This window comes from Panthera leo, chromosome D2 (genome assembly GCF_018350215.1).
Source record: "Panthera leo isolate Ple1 chromosome D2, P.leo_Ple1_pat1.1, whole genome shotgun sequence".
Classification (NCBI taxonomy): domain Eukaryota; kingdom Metazoa; phylum Chordata; class Mammalia; order Carnivora; family Felidae; genus Panthera; species Panthera leo.
Genome location: NC_056689.1, coordinates 38869544 through 38885720, shown reverse-complemented (window position 1 = coordinate 38885720; position 16177 = coordinate 38869544). Strand labels below are relative to the sequence as shown.

The following is a 16177-nucleotide window of genomic DNA, read 5'->3' as shown; positions in this document are numbered from 1 at the left end:
GGCACACTGGGATGGTGGGGTCCCCGCCACTAGCTCAATCAGGATCTCCTCAGACTCAACCCTGAAAGGGCATACACACATCTGTGGCTGATGTGGGCTCAGTATCCGGATGGGGATAAATCACGCAGCTGCCCTGCATGCTCCCGGGCAGGTGACTGATCTGGTCCTTACCAGGCCCCATGGTTGGCTGGAGAAAGGGCATAGTGGGCTCAGAGGTCATCAGAACATCAAAACTGGGACCAAACCCTGGCTTTGTCATTTCCTATTTCCATGAATAAGTCAAGATTCTCACCCTGTCTTCTCCATTTCTGTATTTGTCAGAGAGAAAAAGTGAGATGACGGAGGATAAAATAAAGCAAGCTTTTCATGTAACAAGCATCCAGAAAATGGTAGTGAGCACACACACGAGCACGCGCACCCACATGCACACCCCTCTGCTGGGGGTGGTGATGATGGGGTGATGATGGGGAAGAGAGGTCAAAAGGCCAGCACCCCAGGAGGCAGTTGGAAGAGGCAAGCAGAGACTTGGGGGGAGGAGGAAGCTGGGGAGGCTTAGAGGTGGTGTTGCTGTTGAACTAAGAGGCCCCAGTTCCAAGCCTAGTTCCGCTCCACCACACTGGCTAGAGTTTATCTTGAAAAGCCCACCCAGCCAGGGAGCAGAGGGGCAGACAAAAATCCGAGCATCAAAGCTGGGCCCGAGGTTTTCCGCCAAACGAAGAGCAGCAGGAAATGTGTCCCCAAGTTGAAAGGCCCCCAAAACCTCGTGGGTCTGAGCTCCTTAAGGCTTCAGAGAACTGGGTCGAGTGGCTGGGAGACTTCTGGATTCCGTCCAGACCCCTGGCTAGCGCTGCTCCGCTGTCCATTTGACTCATGTCGGGGGAAGAGAGAAGAGAAAACGGAGGCAGGGAGGGGAAGCCACGCAGCTGTTCCTGAGCTGGGGGCCTCGGAAATTTGAGCCGAGCCACAGGCAGCCGGCAGGCAGGAGAGGGCCTCTTGGAAGCCTACTTCTGAGGCTCTGGCCCAGCCTTGCCAGCAGCCTCGGGATTAGCTCAGCAGCCTTCTCTGAGCTCTGAACATCTGCAGCCTAGAGTCCACTTCCTTCTTTCCCAGCCCCATGGGGCAGCCCCCTAGAATGGGGACTTGGGGGGGGGGCAGACAGCTGCGACCTGGAAAAGGGAGGGTGGGGGGCCCCTGGCTGGCCTAAGACTTGGTTTAGGGCACAGCAGTGGAATAGGAATCACCCGGGGCCTCATTCCAGAAATGCTTTCCCCTTTCCCCATCTTGGGAGCCTGAAGGAGAAGGAGGTGAGAGGGAAAGGAAGGGAAATAGTATCTGCACAGACCCACTGGACACCAGGGGGATTCTGGGTACTTTACCTGATACTTAAAACTATGTCAAGGTCGGTCTTGTTATTTCTGTCCTTCGTTTGAGAAAAAGGCTCAGAGAGGTTAAGTAACTTGCCCACAGTAACCCAGTTAAGTTAGTAGCAAAGTCCAGATTAAAAGCCAGGTCAGTCTAATTCTAAATCCTGAGCCTTCTCTTTATCCAGGGCCCAAAGAATTAGGACCAGGCAGGTGGGAACAGAATCGGTGGCTGGGACTACCTCATCTACCTGATGAAGGCCCAGTGGAACCATTGGCTGCATCACTAGGGGAGGGCACTGAGGACGAGGGAGGAGGCAACAGGCTTTGCCAATTGCTCTTGGACTATTGTGCCCGGTTCTCACATCGTGATGTGTCCAGAGGAAAAGAGCAGGTAGGTAAGAAGTCAACTAACCAAGTCATGGGAGGCTCAGCCGAAAAAACTGGGGCTACATAACTTAGCGAAGACTTGGGGGAGGCTGGGTTGTTGCTGGCCCCGAGCAGATTGACTTGCTCTGTGGGACCCAGTCAGCCAGGATAGGCGAGGCATTGCTGTTGTAATGAACAATCCCCAAATCTCAGGCTTACCCAGCTAAGACTTATTTCTTGCACCCAGCACAGATCAGGGCAGTTTTGAGAGGGGGGCTCTGCTCGTCCTAGTAACTTGGGGGTCCAAGCCAAGTGGGTTTTCCTCCAGACAGACATGAGCCCCCCAAACCCTGCAGCATAGGAATGTGGTGAACTTTACACTGTATTTTAAAGTGTCTGTTCACATTTCCTTGGTTAGAGGACGTCATGTGGGAATACCTAATTTCAGGAGGCCAGGAAGTACAATCCTACCCAGTGCCCAAGAGCAGGTGGAAATGTTTGACGGGCAGCACCAACAACTATCTCAGTCCCCAAAGGGGTGACTGAGTGTGGTGGATGTACTCAGAAGTCAACTTTAAGTTCATTTAAGCATGATCTTCCTGGGAAAATAGTGAGTACCTACCAATAGATGTGTGCAAACCAAGGCAGGATAGGTGCCCTGCAGGAAGGCGGGGGAAGAGACTCCCCTGTCACTGGGGTGATGGGAGGTGGCCTCTGTGGCAGAAAAGAGCAGTAGTGGTTGAGGCCTAGGGCTCTGAAGCCAGAGGTTCCTGATTTCAAATCCCGTTCTTGTCTTACTGTGTCACTTTGTGCAGATCACCTAACATCTCTGGACTCCAGTCCACTCCTCTGTTACATGGGGGCATAATAACTCCATAGATTGTTGTGAAGGTTAAATGAGATAATATATGTAAAGCCTGTAGCACACCACACCTGGCACATGGGAAGCTCTAATCAAGTCAGCTGCTTTTACTGTTAAGTTCATTTTCCCCCCGAGATCCTATGACCCACTGCTCAAGGAATCTTTGGCAGTGTACTTTCTGGGCCTGTCACGTCCCTAAGACATTAGTCAGTGGCCAGGGCAGGGTTGGGAGGGTTCTGTGTGCTGGCTGAGCAGGCTGATCTTTCTCCACTACTGTCATGTGGTCTATGGAGGTAGGGTGCTTTCTGGAGCCTTCTCTAACCCACCCCTCCTCCTGCCTTGGAGCCTGACTGCAAAGCATTTACTCTCTTCAGTTCAGCCCCCAATCTGCCCTGATAACCACTGAGCTAATGTATGTCTCCATGAGTTTGCCTTTTCCACATAGGTAGCCTTTCTGCTGTCTCTTTAAAAAAAATTTTTTTCATGTTTATTTATTTTGAGAGAGAGAGAGAGAGAGAGAGACTGTGTGCACATGAGCGGAGGAGGGGAAGAGAGAGAGGGAGAGAGAATCCCAAGCAGGTTCTGTGCTGTCAGAGCAAGCCCCCTGTGGGGCTGAAACCCACAAATTGGGAGGTCATGACCTGAGCCGAAACCAAGAGTTTGAGGCTTCACTGACTGAGTCACCCAGGCGCCCCTCTGCTGTCTCTTAATTAATCTACTTTATTGAAGTTGAGTCCTAATGGATGGGAGATTTCTGACTCCCCTTCCCCTTCTCCCTGGCCAGCTATGTCGCTGGTATTTGTCCCTCGGTTGCTGTCTTTGTACCTCTAACTGCAGTCCATAGACCTTCAGCTGTCGACAGTATCCCTAAGGCTCCCTGCTTCATGAGACAAAGCCATCAGTGTTTGCATAAGCTTGAAAACGACCGTTGTAGAGACATCAGGAAGAGGTGTAGCCAAGGGAGATCGTGCGTTTCAGAAATGAGCGCTGCAGGAGCGTAGAAAGGAGGAGGAAGTCAGGAGAGGCTTCCTGGAAGAAGCAAGGTTTGAGGGGAGCCTTGTCTGCTTACTTTTCCGGGGGCTGCTGCGGGTGCTCTCTGGGTCTGTGAGCCCTGTCCTGCAGTACCTGATCACAGACACCAGGGGGGAGACGAGTGGCTTTGCTGGGACCTCCTCTGCTCTTCGGAAGGTAGGCAGCTCAGCTCTCCCCACCCCCATCCCTTAAAGCAGGGGGAGGTGGAGTGACCGCAGGCTCTCAGCTCTCAGCCCTTTACCCCGACAGAGGCTTGAATCTGTGACTGCCGTCTGAGCTGTAGTTTCCAGGCCCTCTGAGCATTGATACTGTCTCATCTGTACTCCCAGTTCTGAAAGTGTGGTCACTGGAACCCTCACGTGGGCATCAGCTTGTTAGACGTAGATTCCTGGGCCCTGCTCCCCAGCTCTCATCAGGAGATGGGGCCCGGGAATCTGCATGTTTAGTATTCAGCCCACCTTCCTCGTACACAGGAAAGACTGAGCACCTCAGTCAGGCTTGTCGTGATCTTAGCCCGTCAAGCCTCTTCGTGTTTTCTCCCTAGTTTCCGCAGCAGTTTCTAAATAAAGGGTCCCTGACTGGGGGAACATGGAATATTTGAAACCTGGAGATTCACAGGTCATACCACCATGTTAAAAGCTCTGTGGTAAAGAAGACTGCGTGACTTTGTTAAACGTAGCATTCCCCAAATTAACCTACCCTCAGGCCAGACCTGACTCTTGCCTCCGTAGTCCCTGTGGACATCATGCATTTTGCCACTTCTATACCTCCCCTTAACTCTCACCTGGACACACAGGCTTCAACTGACTCCTCCTTCCCCAGGAAGGCCTCCCAGATCTCTAACACTGCCCACCCGCACCCCCACCCCCAGGGCTGGGGCGTCTCAGAGCTCTGGCAAATAACTCCACTTTATATCTTCTCTTTTGTCACTTCCTGGATGCTCTGCTGTGCCTATCTTAGTGTAACAAAACTTATCCCCTCCCTTCATTCTTGGGGAGAAGTACAGGCACAGGACCTCCTGGAGGACATCTCCAGGAGAGGAAAAGACCAGGCTCATTCCAGTCCTGCACAAGACGAGCCCATTCTGTAGCCAAAGCCCCAGCATGCTGGCCCCCGGTCCCTTCCCAGTTCACCATCTCAACAATCAAGGTTGCCCTGGCTCACTCGCACCTACCCTGGGCTGGCCTCCAGAGCAGCGAAGGTAACCGCTCGGAGAGGACCTAAGGGCATTGCCCCGGAAGTCTGAGACCGCCAGGATTCCCATTCTCCACCCATTTATTTAGCCCGGTCGCTCCTGGCTTTTGGATTTCAAGGGCCTACAAGCAAACCCACCCCCACATTCCCAATCTAGAAGACTATATGAGGTTCCTAACTGTTAATATTTCCAAGAAACCCATTAAAATATTATCTGACCTGCACTTCGGTTTTCTCAAAAATGTTCCTGGAGCCTTTACATGGGAATCACTCATCATTAAAAAAAAAAACATTTTTTAATGCTTATTTATTTTTGAGAGAGAGAGACAGAGCACAAGCAGGGAAGTGGCAGGGGGGCGGGCGGGACACAGAATCTGAAACAGGTGTCAGCACAGCCCGACGCAGGGCTCGAACCCAAGAGCTGTGAGGTCATGACCTGATGTTTAAGTCGGATGCTTAACTGAGCCATCCAGGTGCCCCGGGAATCACTCATCATTTAATAAAATGATCAAATAAAAATTTTAAAGGGGCAACTGGGTGGCTCAGTCCATTAAGTGTTTGACTTTGGCTCAGTCACATGTTTACTGTAAATGTTGAAATGGGCCTTGAGCCTGTGGGCAATTGGAGACACCTCCCTTTGGGCCGCATGGTTAGATGCTGAAGGTTGGGAACCTGCATGGTGGGTGGAAGGAAGGGAGGAATTGTAGTAAAATGCTTTCCTAGAGATAAGCCCAAAGAAGGTCATGATACAGCGATCCTATTTCTGAACAGCTGACCCAGGAAGCAACAGGCTGCCTGACAGTCGGAGACCGTGGAAAGAAGAGCGCGTGGAAAGAAGAGTGGCAAGAAATTACGGAGAGATCCTTTTAAACTGGACAGAGGAAAGATGTTCTCGGAATCAGAGATGCCCAAATATAGAAAGTGAGCTTCTCATTACTGCACACAGATGTTGAATCATCATTAGCCTGGGAGGTGATGGAGAGGATTACTACATTTGAGTAAAAATAAGGAAATTAAGTAGAAATAATGAAAGTCATTTTACGTTTATAGTACTTGACATTCATTAAGTTGTTTTGAAGGGGCCCCCGGGTGGCTCAGTCAAAAGAGCGTGCAATGCTTGATCTTGGGGGTGTGAGTTTGAGCCCCATGTTGGGTGTGGAGCCTACTAAAAAAAATAATAAAATTTAAAAAATAAAATTAAAACATAATAAGTTTATTGGGGCGCCTGGCTGGCTCAGTCAGAAGAGCGTGAGAATCTTGATTTCCGAGTCATGAGTTTGAGCCGCATGTTGGGTGTAGAGATTGCTTACAGTTAAAGAAAAAAATCAAGTTAAAAAAAAAAAAAGTTGTTTTGGTACAACTGAATTAAAAAATTTTTTTTAAATGTTTTATATATTTTTGAGAGAGAGGGAGAGAGAGAGAGAGAGAGAGAGAGAGCGCGCGCGCGCGAGTGGGGGAGGGGCAGAGAAAGAGGGAGACACACAGAATCTGAAACAGACTCCAGGCTCTGAGCTGTCAGCACAGAGCCCGATGCGGGGCTCAAACTTGGAAACGACGAGATCACGATATGAGCCAAAGTCAGACGCTCAACCAACTGAGCCACCCAGGTGCCCTGGTACAACTGAACTTTTAAATAGTTTTGGGAGGTAGATAAAAATCATTCTGATTTCAGGTTCAAGATAGCACATTGAGGACACACAGCACTGACCAAAACAGATAAAAATGCCTGCCTGGTGGAGCTTACAATCTAGAAATTCCATAGATTTTATATTATCCTTGTGATACTAGAACTTAGGGATAGGACAAAATAAGACAATGCAAGGAAGGGGGCGCCTGGGTGGCTCAGTGGGTTAAGTATCTGACTCCTGATTTCAACTCGGGTCATGATCTTGTGGTTTGTGGGATCGTGCCTCACGTCTGGCTCTGTGCGGACAGTGTGGCACCTGCCTGGGATTCTTTCTCTCCCTCTCTCCATCTCTGCTCCTCTGCTCCCCACTCACGCTCTCTCCCTCTCTTTCTCAAAATAAATACATAAACACTAAAAAAAAAAAAAAAAAAGGCAATGCAAGGAAGAAATGCAATTATCAACTCCAGGGGAAAAAGGCAAGAAAAACAATAGAGGCAATGTAATTATAGCATACTTTTGATTACATAATAAATGATATTAATACAGTCATAACAATATAAATGCTATTTTTGATGTTTTAAAACAACTTGTAGATGATGCATAGAAACTTAGTGATGATTAAAGACAGATACCAGTGTTAATCATCTTGACAATATAAAAAAATACATGTAGAGTCCATGGAAGACTGGAGTTGTGGGGGACAACGAAATAAAAACCAGAGGAGTTAATAGTCAAATTCTCCGAGTTGTTGAGCTACTGAATAAAGTTGAGAAAACAAGAAATAGAAGTATAGGTACAATGTTTCAATGTTCAAATGTAACCACTAGAAGACAGAATTAGATGATGATGATAGATAAATAGATGAGAGATGGATAGGTAGATAGATAGATAGACAGATAGATAGATAGATAGAACAGAGAAGAAGAGACAAAGGAGGGAGTTTCTGTGAACCAAATTCTTTTTTATCACACCATGAAGTCAAGAGACTACCTAAAGTTGGCAAATCAAGAAACAGATCCATAAACATTTGATTTAGATTTTTAGAGGCTAACCACCTAAATAAACAAAAACATAAATGATTAAAAGAGTTTGCCTTGGGGAGGTAAGTCAGAGGGAGGGAGGACTGGACTAAGAAACTTGTTTTTTACCACACACATGTATGTAACATATCTTTTTTTTTTTTAAGAACACAATGTAATATATTCTTTTCATATTGTTTTTTAAAATTCAAAACTACCCTCGTCATTAAAAAGGTGAAGAAACTGAGGTTCTGAAGAGGAGGTGACTTTCCTTAGGTGATAACACTAGGAAGGACCAGGAATGGAGGCCATATTTCATGACACCCGGTCCTCTGAGCTATATGGGGCTGTTCCAAGCAAGAGTTCTTTCTCACCCTGCCTCTATGATTCACCATCCATGCAGGCCACTATGCCTTTGCACCTGCTCTTTTCTCTGCCTGGGGTGTGCCTCCCAGCTTCTTGCCTTGGCATGTGCCTGTTCATATTCCATAACCCAGCGCCATGTCAATTCCTTCGAGACTATGACTCTCTCTTTTCCTGTACTGTCCCTGACTCTACTATAATGTTTATTTCTGATCCCACTGGATCATAAATATTTGGTTACCCATACGTCTGCCCATCTTACCATCTCATTTGCTAGACCGTGGATCCCTCAAGGCAGAGGTCTGTGCCTGATTCAACGCTGTACCCCAGCTCCTACCCCAGTGCCTGCCACAGGGCATTCAAAAGTGTTTGGGGAATTTGTGAATGGGTGGAGCACACGAGTCTCTGCCTCGAAGATTCTGGGCTGGTGGCCCAAGGCCCAAAGCCTGGCCACAGGCCTGACAGCTGTGCAGGAGTCTCCTCCTTCAGGTTCAAACTCATCCCTAAATGACTCCCCCACCCCCAACCATCATATGCTGTCACCCTCCTGTTTTCTTGTTCTTCTCTGACATGGCAAGGTTTATCTGCAAATCTCAGCACTCCCCAAAGGCATGCTTTAAGAGCCAAGTGGAGCCCTCCATCTGGATTGAATTAAATCACTGACAGAGTTATGTTCCCAAGTCAGCAGGGGCTGGAGGAAGGCTTTGGGGAAGGGACCAGACCTTGACTCCTTAGAGGAACTACCTCAGAAGAAAAATAACATGCTGGTAAGAGCTGCCCAAAAGGGTGGGAACAGGGAGATGCACGGACTGAGCTTCTCTCACTAGACGTGTATCTCCAGGCAGGATCTTGGTGTCTCTGGGCTGTTCATGTATCACCTATATCCTACAAGAGGTGATGCATGCTTTGTGGTTGGGGCATGTGGTGTGGTGTGGGGAGATTCATTGAGGAAAAGCACGAGGAGGTGTCTGGAACCGTGCTGGGTCAGCGGTGCTCAGTCTATGTATGAGCTTTTTCCTCCCTCTCCAGTTCATTTTCTATTTTTCTCTTTTTTCCTGTTTTTATTTTTATCACCGTTATCCATGGACATAGTCAAGGAAGCCAATTGTTCTTTTGCTACAACAAAAACAGCTTTCCCACCCTGCCCTCACTATTTATTTTTCTCCCAAAGCAATGACTTCCAACTCTTTTTAACAGTTCTTTCCCGTTCTTCTTAACAATATGGTATTTACTTCCATATTTCAAAATAACTTGCTCGCGTTGATAGTTTCTAAATGCACCTGCTGAAGAACATCTTGGTTGCTTCTAGTTTGGGGCAATTATGAATAAAGTTGATGTAAACATTCACGTGTAGGTTTTTGTGTGGACACAGGTGTTCAACCTATTTGGGTGAATACAAGGAGCATGATTTCTGGATTGTGTGGTCGGCTGCGGTTGGCTTTGTAAGAAACTTCCAGACTGCGTTCCAAAGTGGCTGCATCGCTTCTCATTCGCACCAGCAACGAACGAGAGTTCCTGCTGCTCCCCAGGCTCGCCAGCACTTGGTGGTGTCAGTGTTTTGGATTTTAGCCATTCTAATAACTGAGTAGTGGCGTCTCGTTATTTTCATTTATAATTCCTAACGGTATGTGATGTGGAGTATCCTCTCTTATGCTTACTCGACCTCTGTGTATCTTCTCTGAGAAGGAATCTGTTCAGATATTTTGCCAATTTTTTAATTGGGTTGTTTGTTTTCTTACTGTTCAGTTTTAAGACTTCTTTGTAGACTTCTTGGTCTACAAAATATATATATATATATATATATTTTTAATTTTTTAATGTTTATTTATTTTTGAGAGAGAGAGAGAGAGACAGAGTGTGAGTGGGGGAGGGGCAGAGAGAGAGGGAGACACAGAATCGGAAGCAGGCTCCAGGCTCCGAGCTGTCAGCACAGAGCCCCACGGGGGGCTCGAACTCCCAAACTGCAAGATCATGACCTAAGTCGAAGTTGGTCACTCAACCGACTGAGCCACCCAGGCGCCCCAAGACTCCTTTGTATATTTTAGATACAAGGCTTTAGCACATGTGTGTTTTGGAAGTATTTTCTCTCATCTTGGGCATGTCTTTTCATTCTCCTTGTGTACCGAACTTTTGTTCTGACTCCAGGCTTAATTTCTAAGGGCTCATTTTTGTTCTCTGGATATTTTTCTTATGGGTCCTCTTTTTGTTTCATGTGTGCCATACTCCTTCCCATCTCTCTGAAGATATTCAGGGCCATTTTTCCTGATGCTCTCCTCTCCCTACACAGCCTCTGTATCTTCCAGGTTGCGTTTGCTTCTTTGGAGAGGCTTCCCTCAAAAGATAAGAGATTCTTGGCTGTCTTCTTGTCTGAGGAGGACCCCCACATCTTCACTGGATGCTGTGCGCTTGTATACGTGTGTGCACGTGTGTGCGGGCATGTGTGTGCGGGTGTCTTTGGGGAGTGCTGCTTGGTGACTATGAACTTCCCTCTAGGCAATCGGGCCAGACATTTTGTCAGGGAGTGTCTATACCACCTGGGTCTGGGTCTGATAAGTCTCGCTGCTGATGCTTTGAGATCTGAGTTGGGGAAGAAGACTGGAGGTTTCAACGTCTATTAAGTAAACTTACCTTTAATCCCATTTTGATACTCCATACCCATCCATGCTGCTGTCCTCTTGTCTGGATGTTCTCATTTTATTGTCTCCAGAAAATGAAGCCTCAGGCTTCTGCTGAGGTGGAGAACAGACCATCCCCAACCTGTGTAGTGAGGGAGGGAATGTATCTTGGGGTTAAACTTCTTAGAGATTGTGTGTGTGTGTGTGTGTGTGTGTGTGTGTGTGTGTGTGTAATATATTGAGTTCGTTCCAAAGGGAAAATTTCATTTCTCCTCAATGTTTCCTTTAACATTTTTTTTTCTTTTTTATTCATTTTAGAGAGAGAGCACGTGAGTGGGGGAGAGGGGCAGAGGAAGAGAGAGAGAGAGAATCTTAAGCAGGATCCATGCTCAGCGTGGAGACCGTCACAGGGATCGATCCCAGGACCCTGGGATCATGACCTGAGCCAAAATCAAGAGCTGGATGTTCAACCGTCTGAGCCACCCAAGTGCCCCTTCCCCCAGTGTTTTCTATTCTACAAGAATAGCATCTAACATCTTTTTATAGTGTTTGTGGACTTAAATTTTATAAAATTTTAAAAAAATGTTTATTTAATTTTGACAGAGAGAGAGACAGAACATGAGCGGGGAAGGGGCAGAGAGAGAGGGAGACACAGACTTGGAAGCAGGCTCCAGGCTCTGAGCTGTCAGCATAGAGCCTGATGTGGGGCTTGAACTCACAGGCCACGAGACCATGCCCTGTGCCAAAGTCGGACGCTCAACCGACTGAGCCACCCAGGCGCCCCATGTGGACTTAAATTTTAAAATCAGAAGTGATGATAAAGGAGTATATGTACTTGACATTAATTTTTAATAACTCCTTAAAATTTTTTTTAACATTTATTTATTTTTGAGAGACAGAGTGGGACAGAGCACAAGTAGAGGAGGGGCAGAGAGAGAGAGAGGGAGACATAGAATCCAAAGCCAGCACAGAGCCCCATGTGGGGCTCGAACTCTTGAACCGCGAGATCATGAGCTGATTCGAAGTCTGATGTTAACTGACTGAGCCACCCAGGTGCCCCTAATAACTCCCTTTTAATAACAATATGATGGAATTATTTCTGTCATTCCAAGATAAGACTTTACCAAAAATGTATCCTTTTCTGTCATATGTTCATCCAAAAATCCAGTTTGTGTTACCCTTGATCTGTACTTACAATGAATGAACTTGAACAAAACGCTCCTATCAGAAAACATTTCTATAGTTTTTAGTTGAGTCGACTCTTGGAGTATTCTGGGTTCTAGCTAACATTATCTAGCATTTATTGTTTCCGTGGATTTTAAAAAAAGAAACTTTCTGTTTAGCAGTCGTTTCGCCTTGGTCTCCTTTTGGCTATAACCGTTCTCAGACTTTCCTTGGTTTTGATTATCTTGACAATTTTGAGGTGTACTGGTCAGGTATTTTGTAGACTGTCCTTCAACTGGGATTCTTCTGCTGTCTCTCTAGTGACTAGAAAGGAATTATGTGTTCTTGAGAGGAAGACCACAGAAACACAGCGCCATTTTCATCATGTTTTATCCAGATCACATAGTATCAACACGGCTTATCACTGATGGTGTTAACTTTGCTCACCTGGCTGAGGTGCTCTTGGTCAGGTTTCTCCACCCTAAAGTGGCTCTTTCCACCTTCTCCCATCCCCCATGCTGTGATCTTCGGAAGGAAGTCACCGTGCACAACCTGCATTTAAGAACTGGGGAGTTATTGTCCACCTCCTCAAGGGCAGATTTCGACATACGTTGTTTGGAACTCTTCGGTACGGGAGATTTGACTATTCTCTGTTTATTTAGCCATTTAGAGCGGTATGGACCCATGGGCTTTTATTTTATACCTTGAGTTGTAATCCAGAACTGCTTTATTTAGTTGGTCAAATCGTTCCAGCTTTGGCTATTAGGAGCTCTTTCACCTGGTTCCTGTGTCCTTTGACATGCCCCCATCACTGTGCGCGCGCGCGCGCGCGCGTGTGTGTGTGTGTGTGTGTGTGTGTGTGTGTGTGAGAGAGAGAGAGAGAGAGAGAGAGAGAGGACACTTACTTTTTAGCACTACAAGATGCTCCTGGCTCATCTGTGTTATTTCCTGCCCCAGTTGTAGAATCAGCCATTTCTCTGAAAAGTCCTTGTTCCTTTTACTGGACAGTGTTAGAGACCAGGATCTGGGTACCGGGTGTGTGCATGGATGTTGGGATGTTGTTGCTCCCAGGTCTGCTCTGCTGATAGAGTAACAAAACCCATCCGTGTGTATACGATGCCATGTGTAGATACATACCTATAAATATTTCTACAGCCATCTGTATGGTATCTACAGAAGCTAAATATCCATTCACACTGCTGTTTCCCACTCAGATCCATTAAGAAATGGATCATTTTAAATACTTTTTATTAAATTTTTTTTAACGTTTATTTATTTTTGAGACAGAGAGAGACAAAGCATGAATGGGGGAGGGTCAGAGAGAGGGAGACACAGAATCTGAAACAGGCTCCAGGCTCTGAGCTGTCAACACAGAGCCCGACGCGGGGCTTGAACTCATGGACCGCGAGATCATGACCTGAGCTGAAGTCGGCCGCTTAACCGACTGAGCCACCCAGGCGCCCCTCTAAATACTTTTTAAACATGTATTTATTTTTGAGAGACAGAGAGAGCATGAGCGGGGGAGGGGCAGAGAGAGAGAGGGAGACACAGAATCCGAAGCAGGCTCCGGGCTCTGAGCTGTCAGCATAGAGCCCAACGCGGGGCTTGAACCCATGAACTGTGAGATCATGACCTGAGCTGAAGTTGGACCCTTAACCGACTGATCCACCCAGGTGCCCGAAGAAATGGATCATTCTAGACTCTTCTCCCTGCTTATTTGTAACCTCCTCCTCCAGCAGCGAGTAAGCCAGTCTCCATCCATCTACCTCAGCACTCAAGTCCATGTAAGGAACTGTGAGAATGTTTGCCTGTGCTCCAGTGGGGAGGGCTTCAGGCACGACTAGAGCACAGTGATTACGTACGGCTCCTTTTGTCTTTATGATCTGTCATTTCCAGAATTACTTAGGTCAGCACCTTTGGCCCGACCCCTTCAGTCAGGTTCGTTCATGCATGTGTAATGCAGTGAGATCGTTTTGTCACATTCTGCCTTCCGTCCCGGGATCTGATGACCTCCTAGATGATTTTTTTAGAAATCTGCATATGTTAACGTTCATTCCTCGTGTGAATGAGTTTCATGGGTTTTGACAAATCCACCACTACAGGATCATACCGACTAGTTTCGCAGCCCTAGGAGCCCCCCTCCCCTAACCTCCCCCCGCCCACTTTACCTATTGAGCCCTCCCCAACTCTCTGCAGTCACTGGCCTTTTTATGTCTTCTAGAGTTGTGTTTTTTTTCCAAGATGCCATCTATTTGGAATCACACAGTATGAGGCCTTTTCGGACTGGCTTCTTGCCCTTGGCAGTGTGCGTTTAAGTTTCCACATGTCCTTTCCGAGCTTCATAGCTCCTTTCTTTTCATCACTGAATAATATTCAATCATGTGGATACACCATTTTGTTTGCTTGTTTATCCATTCACCTATGGGAGGGGATCTCGGTGGCTTCCGGTCCAGGACGATTCTGAGCAAAGCTGCCGTAGACGTTTGCACGCAGAGTTTTGTGTGGGCATCCGATTTGCAAATCGGCTGGGTCATTCAACAGACCCGTGACCAATCATTCTTCCTTTTGGCTCCACCTTCACACCCACTTCCAGAGGAAAGGGAAGCTGCCTGTTCTCAAGCTTCCGGGGGTTCCGCGGTATAAACCCACTTGCTTTGGGGCTCTCTACCTGCCCACGTTATCATTCAGCTTTTCGCTGGTGTCCTAAGCCTGTGACACTTTTCCATCAGCTTTCCAGCCTGCACTATGATGTTGCTTCATTCCCCGCTACTTCCCCCATTATTTTCGTGGGTTTCTACCTTCTCGCGATCCGATCGCTGTCATTTTAGTGCGAGGGAGCGAAAGCTAGTGTCAGCGTCCAGCCCACCACCTACAACCGGCAGCGTTCCCCTCCTCTCTCCAAGCCTCCGATTGGATCTCCCTGGGCATGGAGTGGGTGGAACCCATATTTGTCAAGTCATGGCTGCTACCAACTCAGTTACCGGAGAAGACCCCTCTGCTCCAAATCTGTCTCCCAGGGCCCGTCCCCCTGAGGGCATCAGTCCCAGCCGCCACCCTGGCTGATGTCTGCCTTGGGGCTTTGAAGGCCCACATGTGTGGAGAAGGGCGGTGGCTGGCTTAGCATTCTGAGCCGGAGGCCTCAGAGCAAGGTCACGTCTGGAGAAATGACACCAGTGTGGGACAGCAGGGAAGGGACAAAGAAAGCAAGAGCCCTCTGGACACTAAACATCTTGTGCTCTCTGTTTGGCACATCCTCCCTCCTCTCCACAACAAGGAGTGTCTTGCAGTAAGCCTTCTGGGGATGTGATCGAAGTGGTGAGGTTCAGGGTTATAGTCAACAAATTGAATGGTCATTGAATGGAATCACCTCCCTCTGCCCATCCTCTAGTAACCTTGTCCTTATCTCTTTTCGCTCTACCTGGAGTACCTTCTCCCTGGAGAGTCCTTCTACTCCGTGTCCTCATTCACAGCCCGTACTGTTTCCTGAGGACACCCCTGAGTTGTATCTCCAGCCACAGTCCCCTTCCTACAGTCTAGCCGAGCGGCGATGGCTTGCCCTGGGTGTGCCACAGATATCGTAGGTGCGTGTGCTCTGTGCCATACTGTCCCTTTTCAGATCTGAGCCCATCATCTGTTTGCGTTTCTGAAGGATCCCTCCAAGTTTCTGGCTCACTTGTATATTGTCCTTTTGTTTCTGAGAACTGGTTTGTATTTCTTTGTTAGCTTTGAAATGTCTTTGCTATAATTTTTTAGGTCTTTGGTGGGGCAAGACAGCTGTGTGACTTGAAATTAAAAGAACACATTCCTTCTTTCCTGGAGACACCTTCATTTTGGAAGGGGCTCGTGTGTTCCTTCAGCCCCTCAGCCGTCATAAGACGAGTAAAAGTCCGCCTTCTTTGGAAAAGGAGGTTTCCCGGCCTCTTACGACAGCACAGTTCAGGGTCTCACAAACACGTACGAGTTTTTCCTGGAGCTTGTTTTAACTTCCACTTTTTCTCCTGCACCATTAGCTCATCTCTCAGTGGGGTTAAATACAGTTTCCCGGCTCTCTGGTTTCCCCTTTGGAAAATACACAGGAGGTTCTGTTCCCATGGGAAGATATGGGATGAAACTCTGGTTCCTAGGATGACTCTACAGCTATTTCACCAATGACCGGGGGCTTATGCAATGTTCTCACTGTCCCCAGGCCTGTGCCAGTAAATCTGCAGTGTCTGTGGGATAGAAACTCCCAGTCCTGTCATGAAAGCCGCTCAGTGTGACCCTTATTTGGGGGCTGCAGTTGGCGGAGCACCGAGGTGAGGAGCGGAGGCTCTGAAGCCAGAGTGCCTGTGTTCCCATCCGACTCTGCCAGTGCACTTGCTGTGAGACTTCGGGCAAGTTACCCAACCTCTCTGTGCCTCTGTTTCCTTCTCTGGAGAATGGTAAGTGATGGTCATCATGGCGTGTGCCTCGTGGGTTTTCATGACGATTAACCTAATTAGTAAGTGACAAGGGCTTAGAATAGTGCTCAGAAAGTGGTCTGCAGCTGCCCCCTACTCTCCTTACCTCCCGTGTGTCCCAAGATAGAGCCT

General features: G+C 47.6%; 1 long non-coding RNA gene across 2 annotated transcripts in view; it reads left to right on the top strand.

Moving 5' to 3' along the window:
* LOC122202705 overlaps nucleotides 1-5971 on the top strand; it is a 32769-nt gene extending 26798 nt beyond the window's left edge. For both annotated transcript variants that reach the window (XR_006194824.1, XR_006194818.1), the window contains one exon: nucleotides 5590-5971. This is a non-coding gene — a long non-coding RNA (uncharacterized LOC122202705). The remainder of the gene's footprint in view (nucleotides 1-5589) is intronic.
* Nucleotides 5972-16177: the final 10206 nt, after the last annotated feature.